This window comes from Lathyrus oleraceus, chromosome 3 (assembly GCF_024323335.1).
Source record: "Lathyrus oleraceus cultivar Zhongwan6 chromosome 3, CAAS_Psat_ZW6_1.0, whole genome shotgun sequence".
Classification (NCBI taxonomy): domain Eukaryota; kingdom Viridiplantae; phylum Streptophyta; class Magnoliopsida; order Fabales; family Fabaceae; genus Lathyrus; species Lathyrus oleraceus.
Genome location: NC_066581.1, coordinates 115,576,883 through 115,585,150, shown reverse-complemented (window position 1 = coordinate 115,585,150; position 8,268 = coordinate 115,576,883). Strand labels below are relative to the sequence as shown.

General features: G+C 38.1%; 1 pseudogene; it reads right to left on the bottom strand.

Annotated features, from left to right (window-relative positions):
* Positions 1-1,398: 1,398 nt before the first annotated feature.
* LOC127129968 (MMS19 nucleotide excision repair protein homolog) lies at positions 1,399-7,986 on the bottom strand (annotated as a pseudogene).
* Between the last annotated feature and the right edge of the window lie 282 nt (positions 7,987-8,268).

Sequence of the window (8,268 nt, the reverse complement as noted above, 5' to 3'; positions counted from 1 at the left end):
AAAGGGGTACCCCTGCGAAATCTTTTAGGGTGCTCAGTTGGTTTGCCTCATTTCGGTGCTTAGTCTGGAAAAGGTAATATGATCCGTGCACTTTCTTCTTGAATTTGTCTTGATTCCAAATTTGGGATTTTTGAATTTTTACTGCCTTGTCTAACATGTTTTTTTTTACTGCAGTGAATTCGGGTTTGGAGGGTTCATGAATTTGCACAGGGTTGTGGGTGAGTTTTATTTTCTGGATGTGAGTCCCAAGTGAATGAATCAGTTATGATGAAATATATAGGTTGTTGGTTAGGAATTGGTTGAATTGAAATTGAATTCTGTTAGACACTCAATCGAAAAACCGGTTATCAGTTGTTGAAGGTTGGATCAATATTGCAGGTTGATTGCAAGGTTATTATGCTGACTTATTGTGATGTTTGCAGGGAGTCTGTTGTGAAAGCCTTTTGAGGTGCGAGTCTGCTTGAATGAAGTTGTCCACCAGAAGCATCTTTAAAAACACATGACTACCAATATGAGCAAGAGCACTTTTAATCCGTTCGTGTCCTTGAAGCTCATCAACACAATGTGAGACACTTTCTCCGTTCCCATATGTTTCTCTTCTATTATGGTGTTTTGACATTGATGCGGGAAACTTGATTTCTAACCAACTAATTTTGGTTACAGGGATGTTTCTAGGATGGAGGCTTGGCCTCAATAAAGTGGCAAACCACGTTGCTAGCAGACCGCGCTCCCTTAGATTTTGATTTAAAGGTGGCGGATGAAATCAGTTTTGAGGACGTTGCTTATCGGGGTTCCTTAGAGTCTGGTGCTCATGACCGCAGCTCTGTGGGATTCGATCTTGATCTAAACAGGTTGGACGAGACTCCTGAAGCTGGATCTTTCTCTATAGGCAAAATGGATATTCCTTTACCAAGTAAACAACCTTCATTGTCCAGTGGGTTATCTAATGGTGGAAGTGTCTCAAGAGACTTCGATTTAAATAATGGACCAGGACTTGATGAAGTTAGCACCGAAGTCCCCACTCGTACTCCGCAGATGAAAAGTACTATCCCATTCTCAACTTCTGTTCATAGCACCAGAACAAATAATACAGAATTTGGGAATTATTCTTCATGGTTTTCTCCCGGCAATTCGTATTCTGCAATTACTGTCAGAAGAGTGCACGCCCAGTCCAGTTCCAGCTGCGTCTCAAAAGTATCTCTGGCCTCGTTTGTGTAAGATTTGGAAAGATAAGTTGCATTTCCTTACGAGAATCCTGCATTATTTATCTGAAGCCTATAGTGATTTGGACATGAACTGTGATAAATGCAGGTCTTTGATCAAGCTTGGTTTTGATTTTTTTGTGTTAATGCTGTGATTCTATGGCTCTTTCTTTGCAGCAATCCTTGCACTTTCATTTTACTCCTGATCAAACCAGGCAATTTCATTCTTAAGCACGACAGCCAGCATTTTCTCCCTCACACGTTTCGTAAGATTTTCGCCAACAATATCCCAGAAGAAGTGTTGCAATATGTTGAAGATAAATGCAGTTGATGAAAGACCAATCAACAAGTAGCAGTACTTATTTATTTCTCGAATCATGTATCTGTGTTCCGGATTGTAATAGATACTAAGAACAGCACTAAGAACATAAGCAAAAAATGCTAAGTGACCCACAAACAAATGAACCGATTGAGCCAATTAAAGCGTAAAGCCCTTCGGGAGAGTTCATTTTAACTAGTCTCCAGAACGAACTGGCTTGATCTTTGAAGGCAAGCTTTTCGTGCTTGTAATTTGGATGAGATGCATCTAGGGACAAACTGAAATCTGATGGTAGAGAAATCAGACAATCTACATGAGTACGGTGATCGTCTATAAGAAGAATTCCTAGTAATTACCGGCGAGCTAACCGAGTTTCTTGAACTTGAAGGCCTTTATCCTCAAATGGAGAATTAAAATCCATGCAATTTCCTGCTTGGCTCCAAATCTCCACAGCAAATTGCACTACAAACTTTTCTGCATCCCCCATGTTCATGAATCCATGGAAGTAGCTTGCAAGAATAGCACTCCAAAAGTTGAACAGCAGTTTCAATAGACTGTAAACTTTTATGGACATAGACCTCAGATAGATTGGCAAATATAGCTCCTTCCAGCCCTTGAAGAATTGTAAGCATATTTTGCATGCTAGTCATGCCTATATCGGATAATGCTTCTACTTTGAGTGAAAAAGGTAGAGCAATATCATCAAGCGATAGTAGTTCCATAATTTTGTCTACAACAAAACTCCTGTAGCTCATAGCTTTTTCAGACTCACTGAAGTTTTGAACAAACAAACCAATATGAAATAATGCTTTTCAATGTGGCATTCCATAGTACTGTTTTGTCAAAATCCTCTACGATAATTGCCATGAATTTCTTCAAAATATTCTCAAATGTTGATTTTGGTATTGGGAAAACATCTAGATGAAACATTGCCAGAATCAGCAAACCCTTCACTCCAATGTATATATCACGATCAGGGGGACATCTGTCATCACTTACTGCTAAGACTGAACCAAAGGCATTAAATAGAAATGCTGAGAAACTATGAAGTATGGTGAAATATTTCCCATGTTTTTCCTCAGACAAAGTAACTAATTCCCTGCATCCTGCAAGTAGTTCTATACAAAGATAGAGGAATCCGAAGTTAACACTTTGTGAGGCAAAACTACCACCATTTTGCAAGCCATCGGTGTTACTAGCAGAAAATCCCAAATTATCCATCATTCTTGAGAGAAGACTTTGAAACACGGCATTGCAGGAAGGAATGGAAGTCTTGGCAGTAAGATAGAGAATACGACCGATAGCATGTAACTTCTTCTTTTCTTGTACAGAAATAGTGTTGTAATTCTCATAAGAGGAAATGTTATTGATAATAAAATTGACATCCTCATCATCAATTATCAAGCTAATTAACTGACTGCTATTTTGCACAATAAGCTCTTGAAGGAGGGACAGAGCTTCAATTACAACTTCATTCTTTGGAAAGTCAATACCATCTATGGGTGCTAGACTAAAAGACAAATCTGGCTCATCCAAGTAAGTATTTATGGTGTCTTTTAATGAAGACCAAACCGCCTTAGCATATTTTGCAATTCTCTCGGATCCATACTTGACGGAGCAAGCTCTAAGATATTGTAAGGGATCAATCTTTGCTGAATGTAGTGAAGAAGAAAGTTTCTCAAGAAACAGAGGAATAACAAATGGTCCAAAAACTGGTGTAGAAGAGAATGCATGCATCAGAGTTCTTGACAGCATAAGGGCTGTCAAATGATCAATCTCAGGCCTGGTGAAAGTCTTCTGCTTTAACAGTTTCTCAAGTTCAATTAATCCACCTTGATCTGAGTCAGAACAATTAATTTGAACATTACTTTCACCAACTGCTCCTTGCTGATTTCCAGGAGATTTATTAGCAACCTGTCTAGCTTCTTCTTGAAGACTGTCCTGCCAGTAACTTCAGTAATATGTCCACTCCTCCAGGTTGAATTGTTGAGTTCCAGAATCCCTCAGCACCGCTGGAGAGATTTTTCAATGTTCCTGTCAATAAACTTTCAACTACATTTTCCGTTTTCAAGCCAATTCGCAACTACTCCAAGGCACGGCTATTACTCCTTCAGTTGAAAATATTTTGGAACCAACGTAACCTTTTCCTTAAACCGATCATTTCCCCCAAATGCAGTCTTAGAGCCTCTTACTCAAATCTTAAGCAAAGCAAACAAAACTCAAAGATGTGTAAAACATATCGCTACACCTCCTTGTACACAATTTGATCAAACCATGTTTATGGGTGTAAGTTCTTTAACGCAGCCTGACCAGTTATTACACCAAAGTAATAACTGATTTTATCACATGATAAAGGATTCCATGTCTTGCTTGACCAAGGGAAAATAATCAATCTATCTCAAGACAAATGGTGAGGCCCAAAGGTTTATGGAATAGCAGGTGGTGACAAGTCTACATGAAACGAGTTGGTGGATAGATTCATGACCAGATGAAATGATCATGAGGAGAAAAGAAAATGAATGATCGATGAGAGAAAAATAAAAATTTCAGGGCCAAAATCGGGGTATGACAACAGGTCTTCCAGACTACATGAAGTCAGAGAGATATACCTCAAATGGTTAAGCAACCAAGCAAAGCAAAAGCAAGTTCAAAAGAACTCAAAGCAACTTATGTACCTGAAAAATATCTAACCCAATCAGTATACAAGTCAAACAATCAAACAGAGAGTCAATATCAACAGTCAAACCCAATAAGCAAAGGCATAAACCACAAGTCAAGCTCAAATGAGTTAACAACCCTACAACACACCCAATGTTAGTAGTCAAAGGCAAAAGTCAAATGCTCAAATGATGGAGCATCATGAACCATATAACTTGGGTGTCCAACCTGAAATCAAAGCTCAAACATGAGAGGCAAACCACTAGGTCAAAGCCTAGGGTCAAAGATGGAGAAAATATTCAAAACAGAACATGAAATTTAACATGAATCATCCTTAATCAATCAAGAATACAATCCAAAAGGTCCCATATCAATATCAATCACCAAATTCATTTCATGAACCAAACATGGCAAGGTATGCAAGTTGTGACCACATTGTGACATCAGAATGAACAAATGCACATTAATTCAAAAATGATTCAAATAATCTCAACAAAATTCATGAGTAAACAGGACATACAACATGATCATCACACAAAAAATTAGAGGCATTGGACATCATTAGGCATGGTAATCAAATTGCACAAGTCAAGGCAAGCACAATCAAGCACATGTGTGATACCAAATGGCATACCAACTTAGCATAGGCCTAAAACAGAAATGAAACATGGTAAAAACCTCAAACCAAAGCCAAAACACCATTCAACATGTCTAGAAATAGTGTGAAAAGTTTCACATCCATTGGATAAAGAACAAGTATTTCACAAAAGAATGAAGATCAAGGCAATTCAAAAGCTCAAATATGACCATCCAGAATGAAAAATCTCAATTAAATCAGAAATAACTCCAAAATTTCCAACAAAAATCATGAGCTATCACAACATCCATATCATGCATCATACAAAAACTCAAGGCATTTGGATAATATTTTGGCATAGAAAATTCATCAATCAAATTGAATATCACAAGGTGTGATACACATTGTCACACCTAACTTCACATGCTCATAAAACAGGAATGGTGCAAGATAAAAATACCAAATCAACACCATAATTTCAAGCAATGAGTCTAGTTTCCACATGTAAAATTTCATGAGCATTGGATAAACAACCAGCATTTCACAAAGGATATGGCAAGGCAATGTACAAAATGAACATGTATACACAAACCCTAGCACAAATTATTTTCCAGCCAAGCACAATTTATGAAAAAAATATAAAAAAAAACTAGAGAGAAAATGGAATGCAATGCAAAAATCCTCATATTTTTTAGAGCATTATTTAATTTGTTATGATTTTTATAAGATGAAGAAAAAATAAAAAAATGCATGAAACATGGTACATGAATGTAAGGAGGGAAAAGAAAATAATGTGAAACATTTTTGAATATTTGGCACGGCCAGGAATCGAATTGAAGCCAATTTCAAATGATGGCGCGCTGAAGGCTGAAACGCAGCCGTTTCATACTAACCCTAACACACGTGCATGCATAATCCGCAGGAAACTATGATGAACACGCAATAAAATTCGCAGCAAACCGTATGAATGTTGCAAGAAAATTCGCAGGTAACTGGAAAACAGTATGAACACATGAAGATCTTCATCAATCAATTTTCCAGAAAAAATAAAAGTGTCCAGAAATCAACATGGCGCATATCATTGTAAAGATCATTCAACATACATCACGAATCCACAAATATTTCATCAAGAAACATCAAATTATGCACGGATCGAAAAAAAGAAAAATCATCAACCAAACTTTAATCCATCGAATCTCCCTCAATTTGGCATGGAATTGCATGATTCAAAGCTCAACATCATCAGCATTCAAAGATTAACAACAATAGCACAAGAATTTTATGAATTAGAGGGATTGATTTTGTGACCTCTTGAAGAAGCAGAACTGGAATTGATGGAATCAGGCCTTGCAATGCTCAAACAATCCTCCTATGATGCTTGTACAAGTGTTTTGGAAGAGGATTGAGGCTTAATCGTGCTTGATTCCTCCAGAATTTGCATCTGCCATGGATGAACTCAAACTTCGAGCTGCTTCAACCTTGCACCAATTCTCTTGACTCTTGCTTCAAACATGCTCCATGATGCTTCCAGATGATGAATTGATCAAGAGAATGTGAAGTTATGTGAGGAAATTGAGAGAAAATTTTGAGAGAAAATTTCAAGAGTTTGGATCTAGATCTGAAAAAGTGATTATGGTTCTGCAAAAACAGTTATGATTTGTGTTATATACTCCCTCCTAATCACTCTCTTAAACATGTTTAAGCCATGGTAATTGGAATTAGGGAAAATGGAGTGTAAGTGCAAAATTGCAATTTCACCCTATGCATGAAAATGCATGGTGAACAGTACACGAATTCAACTTAAATCCACTTAAAATGCTGTTTGGAAGCCAATGGTAATGCTAGAATGTGTGAACGATGCACCAATTTCAAACTTTAAAAATTCCCTCCAAAAATCAAGTGAAATGGCAAGTGATTATGTGATGATAATTGGTGTAATATGATGCATGCTTTGGAAAGCATAAGTCAAAACAAGAACAATGCAAAAAGAACCACTTGAATTGGGGTTTTGGTTTGAAAGTTATGCCCATTTGAACCTTCAAGTACACCTTGCCATGTTTTGATCATATCTCCTTAACCACACATGGGAAATTGATGATCTTGGACTTTTTGGAAATGGGAGAGAAAGATCTTCAACTTTAATGTTGGACAACATTTCATTTGAAGCTTTCTTGATGATGTAATCTTGAGTTGAAAACCTTTCCATTTTTGGTAATTTAAAATTACAGGTCACTTACTATTTTTGGAAATTTTTGATCTGACCTCAAATTCTTCAATGTTGATGTTTGACATGTCAAATGAGACTTGTTTACACATGAATGGGGCATCTCTAACCATCTCCCACCTCCAAATCCATGGTTGAATTGACATTTGACTTCTGTTGACTTTTTAGGGTTTCAGATGAATTTCACATTGACTGATGAGCTTTGAGCCTTCAATGCCTTGCCAAACCACTTCAAAATGATCCTTGGGTCACATGAACTCATTGTACCAACCCTAGGGCTTTGATCTCAGGGAAAATGCACTTGTTGCCTTGCACAATTGAATCTCCTGACCAGTCTGACTGATGACATGCAATGAACTATGTAATGAACAATGCAAGGTTAATGACCTAAAATGAAAATGTATATACAAAAAGGGAGGTGCAAATTTGAGGTGCTACGCTACGTCCTCGAAAAACAAAATACCACTTCTCACAAGGTCTTGCACCTTGGTCTTCAGCGGGTAATAATTTTCCACATCTTGTCCGGGAGCACCGGAATGATATACACAATGAAGCTTGGGCTTATACCACAACTGAGGATTGGTTGGTACAGCAGGAGGGTCTCGTGGAGTAATCAGTTTTCTATCGATCAAATACGGATAGAGCTCAGCATATGTCATTGGAATTGGGTCAAAAGTTACCCTTTTTCTCTTATAGTTGCTCGTGCTGGTGTTATTGTTGTTTCGAGGCTAGTAGGCATGTTGTTGTCGATGATGTTATTGTTGTTGTTGATGATGATGGACTTCTCAAAAAGCAGGTGCTATATGAGCCACCTGGTGTTGGTTAACGGCAGGACGCATATTCTTCCTCTTCACAAAGGGCCTTCTTTTAGTGTGGGAGGACACAACATGGGTCTCTCCCTCCTCATTGTTAGAAAAGCCCCATACCTCTTTGCTGAAGAACTGTCCTCTCTGGAGAGTCTTCCATCACGGACCCCTTCCTCCAATCTCATCCCCATATTCACCATTTCGATGAAGTCTGAGGGAGCACTAGCGATCATTCTTTCATAATAGAAAGAGCTCAAAGTCTTTAAGAATATCTTTGTCATCTCCTTCTCTTCTAGGGGTGGCACTATCTGAGCTGCCAATTCTCGCCATCTCTGGGGGTACTCCTTGAAGGTCTCATTGTCCTCTTGCGACATCACCCTCAGTTGGTCCCTATCTGGAGCCATATCCACATTATATTTGTATTGCTTGACGAAGGCCTCGCCAAGATCGTTGAACGATCGGATGCTAGCACTCTCCAAACC